A 12,559-nucleotide genomic window follows, 5' to 3' on the forward strand; every position below is an offset into this window, starting at 1 on the left:
ATCAGCGTGAGAGCTTCTAGAACGCAACAGAAGAGAATGGGTTTGGGGATTAGGGAAAGATTTGTTGAACAGCCCAAAAAAACAAAAGAAAAACTGGATAAATTGGAGTACATTAAATTAAGAACTTCTGTTCATGGAGAGAACTGTTTACATACTGCCTGTGGCAACTTTCACGCTGTAACAATAGAGCTGAGTAGTTGTAACAGAGACTGTATGGCCCAAAAGGCTAAAGTATTTATTATCTGGCTCTTCACAGAGAGAGTGTGCTGACCCTGAGGCTGTCCTCTCCTGTCCAGTGTCATCACCCTGGCAAGGAACTAAAGAGAGAATTCCCTGGAAGACTCGAAGGAGGTAACCGTTTAGCTGCCAGGAATATTTTAAAGCCAAGGATTATATTTTAAAGTCTAAATTTGCCAGCTGTGTAACCAGATTTTGCTTTCTGTTAAGAGCAAACAGTATGTATGGCAATGTCAGAATCACCAAAGCTATCAACTTAGACATAGAATCATGGCTTGTATTTGAAAACTCTTAACTTCAAAAGTGATTATAGGACTGGTTTAAAGAAACCGCATCTGCTCCAAAATAGATGTCTATAATTGATCTCTTAATCAAAGCAAGCAGAGAAAATCAGGTGCTAGTAACACTGCTGAGGGATGCACCATCTCCAACCCAACAGGCAGTGCAGTACCATATATTTTGACATGCCGCCCTCTGTACTTAGCACACACGCCGTTTGAAGGAGGGACAGGCATCAAGTCCCTGTTACAAACAATCCCCCGTCATCTTCAGTCCCGCAGCGACTGAGTTATTATCCTTTCTTATGCTTTTCTTTTTTAAACAACCTAGGTTCCCCTCCGTGTTGTCCCCTTGTTAATTATATTTGAAACTTCAACATGAATATCATGATCAAAAACACATGGAAGTAACAGTCATTTTAGGGAAAAAAAAATTACATTGAAAACCACGTAATTTTGACTTTGCTCTTATGGTATCAGTGTGAATATTGGGTCTACCTGTTTTTGACAAACTTAAATAAAAAAGAAAAAAAAAACACCTGGCTCACAGGACGTTACACAGGTAATTTTCAAAATCAAATGTGTTTTTGCTGCTTCTCTTCTACCCAACTCCCAACAAGATTCTGATGTTGTTTCCTGGGAGTAGAATAATTTCTGTGCTCTCAGAACAAAGAAGACTAACCTCATATTCTTCAAGACTCCTATAAATCTTCTCAACGTTTTTTCTTAACATCAAATTTTTTACCACATCACATCTGTCTGTCGAGCCCTCGGCACCTAATGTCCATTCCAACGACCTTATCATGTATTGCACCTTACCAAAACTCACTGAAAGACGCAGGCCTCCTTTTTGTACACACAGATACAAGGCAAATCAAATTAGTAATTGCTGCTCTTCATATTAACAGGCATCGCATCTCTAAAGATGCAAATCTGCTGCCTGAAAACTAAACCGGGAGCCTTACCAGAGGCTCTGCCACACTGATTAGAAAGTGATCCTTAATGGGGCACAATCAACATAATTCACTGAGGTGGCCCTAAAGCCCACTCTCGCTGGGTCCTTTGATGGTGAAGTTCTAAAATCAACAATTTTGAGATACACACACACACACACACACACACACACACACACGTCAATGTTAGATTTGAAAAGCAGATTTACGTTTTTATGTAAGAATACTTACATTCAAAGTGCACAATCTAAATGATACTATTTAAAACTATGCCAAACTTTAAACTAAGCAGCAAGGCAGGTGGCTACCAAGCATTTTTATGTGATTCCAAAGGCCATCTCCTAGTCTCAAAGCCTCTCCCCATACACATTTCTTCTCCCCTATTTTTAGCTTTGCTACATTTTTGGAAAGGATTCTATCATTTCTATTTTTCAGTTTCTCCAAACCTACTAAGTCCTGTAGTTAAGAGGGAATACTTACAGTTAAACCAGCTTTTCAATCATAAACTAGAGCAGCAGTACAGTTCACTTTTAACTCTCAGCAGTAGGAGGTGGGCATAATGCTAAGAGCTTGGAAACAGAAATAAAGACAAGCCTTGCTTGTACCCTATTTCCCTTCTCATCACCCAGCCACTGGTTTTATGAATGCCAATCCAAGAAGGATTTTTGTAGTGTTAAAATACACCATCTCTTGTGGTGCCAATGTGTTTTTAAAATAATTTTGAATGTTTCAATTTGGCCATCCAAGTCCAATATGCTTCTATTTCTTGTGTTTCTTACATGCTACTATCGTCCTATCAGGATGACTGTGGGAAGCACCAGTTTCTGGCTTTCCCATCCCTCACCCGGAGATAAACTGCTAATAATCTGCACTTCTCACCTCTCCACAGCATAAGGCCCCGAGAAGTTCTATGTGAGCCAGGAGTGTGAAGGCTGTGGGAACGCTTCCCCTTCATTTAAGAATTTGAGGGTCTGTCTCTGCCCATCACCCTGTACCCTCCCCCGGCTTTGCTGCAGACTTGGGATATTTGGCCTCTCACTCATTTAGAGAAAACCTTCTCTCCTTCACCTGAAGGTGGGCAGGCAGGTGGTTGGGGCAGGTAGCCTCCCCCGCTTTCAACATGGTTCTCCCCCAAGACTGTAGCTGAGAACAGCCTTGTAGTCGGAGAAAGAGCTCCATGCAGCTCCTCTCCACCTCCCCCAACACATTTAAAGCAATGCCTTTGGATGCGGTCTTGCTTTACCAACCAACCCCGCTTTCTAACAAGTAGCCTTTCTCTGGGTTCAGTATCCTTACTCTCCAGAGCAGGTCAGTATAGTATCTCTACTCTTTACTCCTAGGAATAGGGACTGCTCTGAAATACAGGATTTTTATTTTATTCTTGTGAATCCTGAGGTGGGGGAAGCTTCTGCACGCAGCTTGCTGTAAGTCCAGGACCACCATGGCAGGCACCCCTCTAACTGCTTGCTCAGAGCACTTTAGCCGAGGTGTGAGGGGACCTGGGTTTAAGACCTAGTTCTGTAATTTACTAGCTCTGTGACCTTAAGCAATCTGTTGTACCTTATCGGTAAGGAGGGACAGTAATATGTATAACATTTGCTTCACAGGGTAACTGTCAAATATATTACTAATATGATTGATAAATATGCTCTTCTACAGAACAAGGCAAAGGACAGAAATTTGACGCCTTTCACTAGAGACCTCTCTGGGAATAATTCTTTAACCTGTTACACATCTATGTTAGTATAACTGGACCCCGAAGCCACTCTGTGTATGCCCATTTGTGGTATTCATGGGTATTTCTCGTCCATGCATCTTCCTCTGTTCACTGCAAAGAAACTAAAGAGCTTCGAAAGTCCTTAACACCATGTACTTACGCACATACAAATATGGCAATCGGATAAAAGATATAAATGCCTCTCCTAGAAAACAACCAACAATGAATGAGACAAAACCTGACATCCTGCCAATCTTCAGCTGAGTTGGTGATGGATGTAACTGCTGAATTCTCAGCACAAGGTACTGCTTTTGCTACCCTGGAAAGCTGCTCTGGTTGGGGTTTAGAATCTGCTGCTTTCCACTAGAGTGACTTTATGTCATGACATAATGAAATGGAACCTAGATGCAGCGGTTGCTTAGTTTTTCCAAAGGTGTAATGAAAAACAGGCCTGGGTGGACGTGGAAGCACCCCACGAGCCCTCCCTCCAGATCCAGGCCAATCTGGGAAGTGTTCTTGGAACCTCCCACAATGCATGATGCTGAGGGTGGAAGTGCACACGCCCTACTGGGCACTTCCTGTGCTGTTTCTCCCAGGAGAGAAGTTCTTCTTACAGTGGCTGTCCCTGACCTCTTACCAAGCGCTTCTCAGAAGGACAGAGACTGGCTTACATCAGCTTCCTGGGGGTTAAGTACAGAAAACCTGCAGGAGGCTGGTTCCCTCTGTGTGAAGTCAAATATGTGAACGGCATGTCAGCGCCAAAAGGACTCCTTCTGCTAGCTCTCCACCCTACACCACAACTGACCCTTTAGGGTCTTCTGATGATGTGGAACGTTAGTGTCTTTTTATATTATTTGCATAATAAACACTGTACTTTTGTATATGCCACTTTGCTAAACAGAAAGCTTTAAAAGACAGCATTTAAAGACACTTCTGAAAATTAATAAAGAATATGATTATAACCACATTAAAGAGATTTTCTTTCATTTATAGCCAGCGATCAAATATCAAAATGTCAAACATTTCATGTCATGTTTCCACTTCAACCCCTTCATCACACGGAGAAAAATCCGACCGCCTTACGCTGTCCTACAAAGCCCTATGGGACTTGGCCCTGACCACCAGCTCTTCACCCAGCACTTCTGGTTCTGTTCTCTGACAGACAGGAGGCTACTCCTCTCACAAGCACAGCCCCTGCAGAAACGGGTGACCCTCAAGGTCACATACAGGTGATGACGGCCTGAAGTTGTCCCAATAAAAGGGAAGCGGCAGTGCTTACTCCCAGAAAGATGGGTCAGATTAGATTCTCCCAAACCAAAGCCAATGTTTTCTAATGGTCAGGGAAAAAAACCTCCAACTTGGAAACAGGCTAAAGCATGCCCACATATCATTTCAGTGTCGTGCTAGAATGCTGGCAGGTGTGCCCACCACGGATTACATCACGCTTTAGGGTGATGCACCTTTGCCTGACTTACTGCTTAGCATGGACTAGGATATTTTATAACTTGGTAAGGCTAGACGTTATTTTTCAAATACCCGTAGTGATAAAAATGAATAGCACTGCGTAGGGACACAAATGAAGTCTGTTCCAGAGAAAAGACAACAGCAAAGGTTAACTTTATGGCTCTGTAGGTCATTAATGGGTTTTGCTATTTTCCTTGTAACTATTCCAGCCTTCTTTCAGTGCCCATATATATTCAGTCTCTTGAATTTTCTTTGAACCAATTTCTACAATGCTTTTGATTCCTTTATTGAATTAAATATTTGACAAGTATTCATTCTGTATTTATAAGTCACGTTTTTACTTTTTGAAAATTATAATTTGACAGTAAATGTCCCATAACATCTACAGGTTTAAAACTAACAACCCTACATAATAAGAAATTACTTAAAATTAAATGGGTTTTCATCAGATTTGTTTGGAACCACAAAAGACCCCGAATAGCCAAAGCAATCTTAAGAAAAAAGAACAATGCTCGCGGTATCACACTCCCTGACTTTAGTTTGTACTACAGGACAACAATAATCAAAACAGCATGGTATTGGCAGAAAAACAGACACATAGACCAATGGAATAGAAATGAGAACCCAGAAATAAACCCACATAAATATGGACACATAATTTGTGACAAAGAAGCAAAAAACATACAATAGAGAAAAGACAGCCTCTTCAATAAGTGGTGCTGGGAGAATTGGATAGTCACGTGCAAAAGAATGAAACTGGACTGCTATCTGTCACCATGTACCAAGATTAATTCAAAATGGATCAAAGACTGAAGCATAAGACCTGAATAAACTACATAAAAGAAAACATGGGTACTAAACTTATGGACCTTGGGTCCAAGGATCATTTCATGAATTTGACTCCAAAGGGAAGGGAAATAAAAGCTAAAATAAATGAATGGGACTGTATCAAACTTAAAAGCTTCTGCACAGCAAAAGAAACCATCGGCAAAATAAAGAGGCCACCAACTGAATGGGAGAAGATTTTTGCAAACTGTCTCCGATAAGGGGCTAGTATCCAAAATATACAAGGAACTCATGCAACTCAACAAAAAACCAAACAACCCAATTGAAAAATGGGTAGAGGACTTGAAGAGACATTTCTCCAAAGAGGACATACAAATGGCAAATAGACATGAAAAAATGCTCAACATCACTAATCATCAGAGAAATGCAAATCAAAACCACAATGAGATATCACCTCACCCCAGTCAGAATGGCTATCATCAACAAGACAAATAATAAGTGTTGGAGAGGCTGTGGAGAAAAAGGAACCCTCATACACTGTTGGTGGGAAAGCAGACTGGTGCAGCCGCTATGGAAGGCAGTGTGGAAGTTCCTCGAAAATTACGAATAGAATTACCATATGACCCAGCAATCTCTCTCCTGGGTATCTACCCAAAAAATCTGAAAACATTTATCCAAAAAGACACATGTGCTCCAATGTTCATTGCAGCTTTATTTACGGTGGCCAAGACATGGAAACAACCAAAATGTCCTTCGATAGATAGATGGATCAAGAAGTTGTGGTATATATACACAATGGAATACTATTCGGTGGTAAGAAAAGATGAAATAGGACCATTTGTGACAACATGGATGGATCTTGAGATTACAATGCTAAGCGAAATAAGTCATAGAACCATATGATTTCACTGATATGTGGTATATGAACCAAAAACAACAAAAGAACAAGACAAACAAATGAAAAACAAAAACTCATAGACACAGACAATAGTTTAGTGGTAACCAGAGGGTAAGGGGGGTGGGGGGTGGGAGATGAGGGTAAAGGGGATCAAATACATGGTGATGGAAGGAGAACTGACTCTGGGTGGTGAACACACAATGGGATTTATAGATGATGTAATACAGAATTGTACACCTGAAATCTATGTAACTTTATTAACAACTGTCACCCCAATAAACTTTAATTAAAAAAAATTAAATGGATTTTAAAAGTTATAGATTCCTTCATGAGATTTTTGTTTATGTCTAAGGTGGGTTTTTAGAAACACCATCCTCTATGACATGGAACACCGAGGCCTTAAGTTATCATTTAAACAGATAACCAAACTGCTTGGGTTTACGCTTCCAGTCACAAAGAACCTCTTTAGAGAAACAGCCCTTGAACCTTCTATGTATTATGAAGAAGGTGGTATGAACACATTTTATTCATTGAATCAGGCAAAACTTCCTTAATGAGGACCCAGGGCAAAATTTTCTTGCAGGTCTTATTACTGGGCCTTGTACTTTTACTGAGCCGGGGTGAGGGAGGGAGAGGGGGAGGGAGACGTGAGATGGACAGATGGAGGGATGCAATGTGTGCACATGTGCATGTGTAGGTACACGTGCGTGGGATTACTGTGAATCTGATTCACAGGTTCACTCTTAAAATATGGTACTCGACATCCTGAACCAAATCATCTGTGGCCCACCAGCAATACTCACTGTCACGGCACACGTTCTCTACATTTCATACCCTTGGCTTCAGCATGTTTTACTTTCCATTTCTCTTGATGTCTTCACTTAGGAAAAAACAAAACAAAAACAAAAACAAATAAGCCCCTCGAGTTCCAAACTGTAAACTGCCAAAAATCCTTTTCCAAGTGAGGTCTAATAGATGTATAAATCATCGGAAACACTCCACAGGCACTTTGGTTGGAATGAAGCAGGCGTGGGGACAGGTGGATGGAAGGATGAGGGAGAGGGCAGGTGTGGACAATCCGTGCCTTTGGCTGAGGTACTAATAGACTGGGGTTGCACTCAATGAGATGAGAGATGGGAACTCCCACCCTCCACACCAGGATGCAAGTGGCTGATAAATTTACCTGGTGTTTACAATGCTCATTATGAAATTTATTACCCTAAAAAGTTTATTGCCTGACATAAGTAGTGACATAAATTTATCTTCTTATATACTTGCTTCCTCTCCCTTTCTTGATGGGTTCCTTTAAAAGATTTTCCTTTCTCTCTTGTGGAACAACAAATGTTTTTAGATGGAATGTTTTCAGATGACGGAGAACACAACCTCATGGTTGGGGCCACGAGGAGAGGCGTGTCTGGAATCATCACTGCTCACATGTGCCTTAACGCTCTACCTCGGAGCATGGGCATGGAAATCCAAGTCCACATCTAGTCTAAGCCTAGAACCCTGTGTGGGTTAAGCAGGTAAGCAGAACCCAGCAAAGCAAGGAGCATCTGACAGGCACAGAAGGTGACCACGTGCTGAGAGCTGACCTAAATTAAGCATCACAGCATACTTCTATGTGGACGTAAATAGAAAGCTGCTGGTTGGAGGATGTATAGTGGGGTCAAAATGCCAAAGGGCAATGCGTGGGCTACTGGTGGACGTGACTGGAATTAAAGTTCCATTTTTTTTTTATGGGTGGAGGTGAGAAACTGATGACAGACTGTGGTAAGCTCACAGGTCAGACACTGTCTTTTAGGTAGTACTGTACACACTTGACCCTTGAACAACATGGGTTTGAACTGCATGGATCCACGTACGTGTGGATTTTTTTCAATAAATATGTACAGTACTGTAAATGTATTTTCTCTTCCTTATGATTTTAACATTTTTTCTCTAGCTTCCTTTATTATAAGAATACAGTATATGATACATATAACATACAAAATATGTGTTAGTGAACTATTATCAGTATGGCTTCCATTCAAAAGCAGGCTATTTGTAGGTAAGTTTACAGGGAGTCAAAAGTTACACGTGGGTTTTCGACTGCACAGGAGTTGGCACCCATAATCCCTGTGATGTTCAAGGGTCAATTTGAAAGTAGAGGGTTTTATTGCTTAAGAAAAGAACCTCCGCGGGCAGAGGATGAAGGCCAGCTGACCACAATTCCAGGGTGTGCCATTCACAGCGACAACCACAGTGAGAGAAGCTTCTCAAGTTTGTGCGGCAACGGACCACAGCAAAAGACAATAGTGAAAAGCTGCCTCCGGGGTTTTGATGATGTACTGTCTTAAATAGCTAGCTTAACCTACAAAGCTATGAGGTTGGTGCAAAAGTAATTGTGGTTTTTGTAATCATTAACCCTTTAAACCGCTATTACTTTTGCATCAACCTAATAAAAGACTAATAAGAAAACTAGATTGAAATTAACTATCACCTAAAGCAAGTTTCTAAAACAAACACCTAGCTTTAGTTTACATTACTGTTTCTCAAACTAGGGCCAAGGACATCTACCCTAAGCCTACGAGGTGATGAAGTCCCATGATTTCATCCTAGTGATCATTTACAAGGACTGATGATGACATGCGTGTGGTTTTCTGGTCCTTTTCTGCCAGCTTTAATCACCTTCAGCTGGGACTGAGCCTGCCTTCTATGACCACCACTGAGGAGGGACACATCCATCTCTGCCACTGGGCCAGGTACACACAGCATGCAGCCAGGACCACGAATTTCCAGCGGGGCAAGGGAGGTATTTTGTCAGGGTACTCCAAGGGATTGGCCTTTAAAGGAGTCCCAACACGGTGCACACGGAAGAATGGTGGCCCATGAGCCCCCTAACAGCAGGCAAGGCGTTTATGTGTCTTTTTAGTTATGGACACCTAGCAGGGTGGCAGGGAACACAGAACTCAAGGCAGAGCAAACCACAGAACTGATTATTCACCTTACAAAGACATTTTGGCTTAAGATGAGAATCACATGCTGAAAAGCAAAGGATCAACAGAGAACATTTAATCTAACACATCCTTTTATAGATGAGGAAAAAAAGCTTCTTAAAGGTCAAGATAGAACACTGACCTCAGCACAATAAGCTCAAAATATAAAGCAAAAACCGAAAAGCCACACTTGCTAAGTTACATAAATACAATATTAAAAAAGCCAGTAATTTTAAAATCCAGTTTTGAGCATGTAAGACTACTTCAAAACTGTATCAGAGCCAAACTCTGTTCAACAGTCAACTCTTCTTTTAATGTTTCCACAGATTGAGGTAACAAGACACCCAAAGTACAGTGGCTTTTTCTGCATTTCCAACAGGTCCCTTGCTTTCCGTTGAAGGACAGCTTGGTGACATCCTGTCCCTCTAGGAATGCAGCTCTCAGGGGGCACCCATCACACTTGTAACAGCTCAGCTTCTAATGTGGACTCGTTACACAGTAATGTGTGCAATTCTGAAGAGTGTGACAAAGTGCCGCCCTAGGCTGTCACAGGGTTACACAGATGACAGAATCAAGAAAACCCAGTGTGCAACTTGCTCATTAAATGCATATTAGAAAATCCCTTGTGAAAACTGGATTACTCTGCAAGTGGAACATTTACCAGGGCAACTACTCTTTCCCCAAACCAAACCAAACCAAACCAAACCAAAACACAGATCAGATGGAGACCATCCTTACACCGCTCACTCCTCCTCGTCTGTGGCAATTTTGTCCCATCGAGTGAGGTTTATCTGAAAACCCGAAGCACAGAAGTCAATCCTGCAACAGGAAAAGGGGAGTGTTTTTTACTTTCCCTTTGAAGTCCATAAAATAGTTTGCATCCCAGGAATCAGAAATGCTGTATCCAAAGCACACTCTGTGGATGCTCCACATTCCAAGGCTGGTGTGGGCTGCCCCGCCCGATGCTTTCCCTACAGCCTTTCCACTTGTACTGCCCAAGTACAGACACAGGCGGCGATGCTGGCAGAGCTGTCACAACTCTGTCACACAGTCGTGAAACAATGTGATCTTTCATAATCATGTCGAGAACATTACGCTGTTTTCTCAGTATTCCTACAAAACCAAGATGTCATTAAACCTTTAGAGGTAATGCCAACTATATAGGAAAGAGCTACCAAGTTTTGCTGAAAGTATTACCCATAGAAAAAATGCTACAATTATAATTCGAACACGCAACACATAATTTAAAACTGTTACCAGCAAGATGAAAAATAATCTCTGCCCAGTTTAAGAGCTTCAGGTAATAACATGTCTTACATTTCATAAAAGTCACAGCATACATTTTTCACAAAAGTCACAGCATACATGACAGGCAGTTTCACTTACTGGATAAAATGCAAACCCGCTCTCCATTACCAACATAAAACAATCAGAATTGTGGGCACAGCTCCTCACATACCACATCATGTCACTATTCGACTTTAAGATTTAATTAGAACCAAGTTTTGTTTTTGTTTTTTAAGGCTCCAGCCCCTGCAGAGACACAGGAATTCCCACGATAATTAGTTAACACTAGAAATGGTCCTGTGAAACTGGAGATGGAAGGCCTTAACTGTTCAGGGGTCCAACACATAAGCAGCCAGCACTGGGGGAGCAGGAACTTCTAGGCGTGAAATGTGGTTCAGGTCTCCACATCCTCAACTCTCACCCAGACGGAGCCCTGGCTTCATCTAATTCTCAAAAACAAATGACTTCTCCCTTCATAGTTCAAAATAATTCAGTTCATTCACCCTTTTCCACAGATTGCTTCTAAATACACGCCTCCTGCTAGTACTAGGCATGGCTGCAGAAAAGGCACTGCCTGAGGTACTGCTCCCGCTGCTCTCCTTGGTGACAGAAGACGTCTTTCAAAATCAGCTGAGCAGTTCAGGAGACAACCCAGGTTTGTGTCACGGGAGAGGCAATGTTCACACGCACAGCACATCCCACGTACTCAGGCCTGTGACTGACACTCACCTGGGGACGCTAAGCTGTCACAGGCCAAAGAGGACAGTCTGTTAGGTCAACCAGAACTCCTTGGTGGTTTCATCACAACATATCAGTAATATTCTAAACCAAGACTTGAGGGGGTTGGAGAGGACGGAACCCAACAGCAAACTCATGTTAGTATCCTAATCATTTAAACCAGTTTCAGTAAGACTGTGACACACAACTATTTTTATAACCATGCTAATGGGTTTACTATGTGCTCATCCCACTTTTACTTTTGAAATTCGGGTTAATACCGGGGATGGGTTGGGGGAGTTGCATCTTGGGCTGGCTGGGTGTAGGTAAGACGTTGAAGAAAATTTGCCTTCACTGGTTGATGTGAGCTTCTGTCTATTAGCTTTTATCTGTTCCTGCACGTGAGGTGACTTCTGTGCTGTGATCAGGGGTTGAATAAATTCCTTCTTTGGTCTCATCCTCCCGAGCAGGGGAGACGTGAGATGAGGTTTTCTGTTTGGTCTCATTCTCTCCAGTAGGGGAGACATGAGATGATGTGTTTATTGGTCTGTCCATGTTGTGAGGTGATGCTTAGCTTAGGGTTAAAGACATTTTTGATCAGGGTTGAGAGAATTCCCTCTTTGTTCTGTCTGTTTCACCCACACCAGCAGATGAAGTAAAGAAGTAGCTAAGTTATATGAGGACGACGTGACAGGCACGTTGCCAGGCTTTGGAAGACCTTGGGCTGATGGTCCCAAGCAAGAACAGTAGTAGATATTGCTTGTCTGGATGAATTGGCCCTGCGGCCGGATGGACAACGTTCATATCAGTAACCGCCGGACCCTCCTGGAACTGGCTATTCCCGGAGGGGGCGGCAGGAACAAGAAACTTGGCTCTAAGGTACATCTGAGAAAAATATATAAGGCAGACCTCAGTTGACAGTGCAATTATTATTATTATTATTATTTCATCATTTGGTCATTTGTCATTGGTGATTTCTCATCATTCTAACATTTTGAAGACCTCCAGCAACATGCAGCTTACACCACCAGGGGATGTCCTGACTTCCAGCCACCAACCTGGTGAGGGCTGGCTGGTTCCCGGCCCCTCCAGTGTTGTTTCCCACGGTTAGCCTTCTAGAGAACTTGTTAGCATCTAGAAAACTTGTGTGCAGCTTGCAGCTTACAGCATCAGAAGACGTCCTAACTTCTAACAACAATGACAACAGCAGCAACATTCTTCAGATCGTTAATACCTTAAAAACTTAT

The 12,559-nt window shown here is 42.1% G+C and overlaps 1 protein-coding gene across 2 annotated transcripts in view; it reads right to left on the bottom strand.

Moving 5' to 3' along the window:
- CDYL (chromodomain Y like) overlaps window positions 1-12,559 on the bottom strand; it is a 187,702-nt gene that overhangs the window by 50,692 nt on the left and 124,451 nt on the right. The gene's annotated exons all lie outside the window — the stretch shown is intronic.

The sequence above is a fragment of the Rhinolophus sinicus genome, chromosome 14, assembly GCF_057876585.1.
Source record: "Rhinolophus sinicus isolate RSI-liver-muscle chromosome 14, RSI-T2T, whole genome shotgun sequence".
Taxonomy (NCBI): domain Eukaryota; kingdom Metazoa; phylum Chordata; class Mammalia; order Chiroptera; family Rhinolophidae; genus Rhinolophus; species Rhinolophus sinicus.